Genomic DNA, 3,145 nt, shown 5'->3' with positions numbered 1-3,145 from the left:
ACACATTAAAGAGGGACAAATGCAGAATTGCAACTGAACAAGTTCTAGTTTTAAGCCAACAGTGGGACTTCCTGGTGATTTATCAAAGTCACTGCTGCTGAGCAGCATGCCTGTGTGATTGTAGTTCACAGCAGACAGAACTGAGGCGCAGCATTGAAAAGAGTGTTTATGCCCTCAGCTTTGGCACTGTCAGCCTTGCGGAATTTACTGTAAATCACATTGCTTTTATTGCAAGATTTAGTAGCTTATCCTCTTGTGGGCTCTATTCACTTCAAGCTTGTCGCTATTAGGATTTTAGCCTAAGTCTATAAAGGGGCTTGGATACACATCTTGAAATATTGTGGGAAATCAAGTCTGTAATTTTTCACTATTTACACATCTTTCTCCCTATAATAGCCAAATGTTTCAATGCTGCAAATGGACTACAGCATCTTAAGTGTGTGTAAAATCTCTATTGAAGATGAGAATCACTGACTCTGATAGCCCAGAGATATTGTACAGTAACTCTACAAATTATGTTGTTTACACTATGAAGAGCCCCAAATCAAATTTGGTTAATTTGTGTAATGATAGAGAACATAAACACAGTGTGAAGCAAGGAAAACATTTTGTTTGAGAGCTGGTGGAAGAACTCAATATATTTTTAAATTTGTTAGAAGATGTGACACTACTGTAGCTTCTATGGTTATTGTGAAACAACAATCGCAGTAAAGCTCAGTCAATAACTCTCCAAACCACTGATCTGGGGAATTTAAACTGTTACATCAAGTTGTATGCTCCAGTGCATGCAGCTGGTTTCTCCAGAGTCAGTGTTTCATGGCAGAGAAAAATAAATGCCCAGCAACATTGCTGAAGTGATCACACATGACATAAGAGTCTGTAGGCAGAAGGTTAAAAAACAGCCAGTCACATGCCATGTAAACCCCTAACCTCATTCCTGGGGAAATGAACAATTTCAGCTTGCATGTGTGTGTGTGTGTGCGTGCACGCACTTATGTGTGTGTGTGGATTTTTGTGTGTCTGTGTGAGCATGTTAAATTTATAAACTTTTTATTCTTCAAAAGTGTTCAAGTACGAGCATTATAATTTTTAAACTGATGTTAATCTGTGAGATAAATGAATATATCGACTATATCCTTTTTAGAAACTCAAGTACATCCATACAAATTTATAGCATTATTAACAAAACCCACATTGGGGATATTTTAGCCTAATAGATAGATAGATAGATAGATAGATAGATAGATAGATAGATAGATAGATAGATAGATAGATAGATAGATAGATAGATAGATAGATAGATAGATAGATAGATAGATAGATAAAATCATATCTGGCTAACCTTATTTTTTCTGAGGGTTTGATATGTGTCAAGGATTCAAGTGTGTGATGGACATGAACTGTGCTCCATGTAGCTGTATGTGCAGGTGTCTGCATGATGTGTGTATTGACGTGCTGTAGCAAGAGTTCAGGGAGGCAGCTGAGCAAAATAATTTAGAATGTCCTGCCTGCTGACACAAGGACAAAGGCACATACTGAACATGCCCATATGAGGAAGGAGACACTGGACAAAGCTACACATGGATATGCACTGCTGTTGTTTTCACCGTGACCTCCACAACACACAGAGATTTTCACTGGCTGCTCCTACAAGCATGGACACTCAGTTTTGGTAATCTGAGAATTATTAGGATATTGTTCTCCTATTATTAGAAAATTATCTGACCCCCCTCTGTCAATAATCAGGAGCAGAATGTATTTGAATTGACTTCTGTCATCAAGGCATTTTTCTTCATATCATCTATAACAGAATAGACTTCCATGGAGCAGTAGCAAACGATTCTGGAGTGTATGAGCTTAAACTGTCATTTCCCAGAGAATTTCAGTGGCTGCTCCATGTCCTGCCTTATGGGTAGGATTTCTCCAAAGAGTTTATGCAGTTGGAATTAGCATGGTGCAGTCAAGGGAGTACTGAAGGCTAAATCAATGCATCACTCCCAGGGCCTTGAGTATGGAGATGAGAGGGCATAATGCGACTTCTGGTGCCAAACCTCATATCATGTGTCTAACCAGGGTCTTTCTGCAGCACTACCCCAACGGAAAGAGATCACCTTCCTTTTTCAAGGCCACAGATAATACAGATAATAGTGAATAGTTTGAGAGTAACCTGCTAAAATATACATCATGACAATGAAAGGAAGATGACAGTTTTAAGATTTATATGCCAGTTTTTTAGAGTTACGGCACACAAAAACATGCCTTGTTAGTTGCCAGTTTGATGCAAAATTAGAATAAGATGGCTTTTAGTTCATTTTAGGAAACAAGGGGAAAGCAACTATGCTAGTTCTGTTTAAAATCAAAGGATTTACCAGCACCAGCACTGATTACTCATTGATTTGTATGATCTATACATATACCTACTAGTGTAAATTAATTTCAGTTTTATGGGGGATTATGTGAAGGGTAAAGATGTGATTTCTTCTAGGCTTGATGCACTGGTTTCCAGTCTTCTTTTCAGTGTGAGGTTGCAAGGCACTTTGCATAGACTCCAGTGTCCAACTACCTGCTGCTGGCTGTAAATTCGTACTCAGCAAACCCAGCAAACATGCATGTGTCTACGTATTTCTTAATATTTTCTTACCCTAAACCAGTGCACTGTTAATGCACTGCATGTGGTTATTCACACTGGGGAAACGTGCAGTTATCATGCCATCATTTGGATCATCAATGCCAGAAAAAGCAGCTGATACGTTTAAAACAACACTTGGTGTATGACCTGGAAAACAACAGATGCTCTTCATTCTCACTGTTGACTGTGTATATGTAAAATGTATGCAAAGCCAAAAGAATTACGCATCATACCTACAGCCGAATAAATGTGCAAATACACATGTGGCTCAGAAGAGTGTTTACAGCAGCACAGATACACAGTGCCAACGAGTTCTCAGCAGCGCTTGCAGAAGTATAATTAGATAGTTAATACGTCAAATTGCCCCAAAGCAAAATTTTTGCCATGATAGGCTACAAGTGAACTGCTGCTCATTAAGGCTCATTCTCTTTGAATTTGGCTCTCGCCGGACAGAACATGCGCAGTGTGCAGCGTACTGCCTTCAGTCAGTGGAGCAGCTGTCCAGGGTTTGGAATT

Source organism: Oreochromis aureus, linkage group 16 (assembly GCF_013358895.1).
Source record: "Oreochromis aureus strain Israel breed Guangdong linkage group 16, ZZ_aureus, whole genome shotgun sequence".
Lineage (NCBI taxonomy): Eukaryota > Metazoa > Chordata > Actinopteri > Cichliformes > Cichlidae > Oreochromis > Oreochromis aureus.
This window is presented reverse-complemented; position numbering follows the sequence as displayed.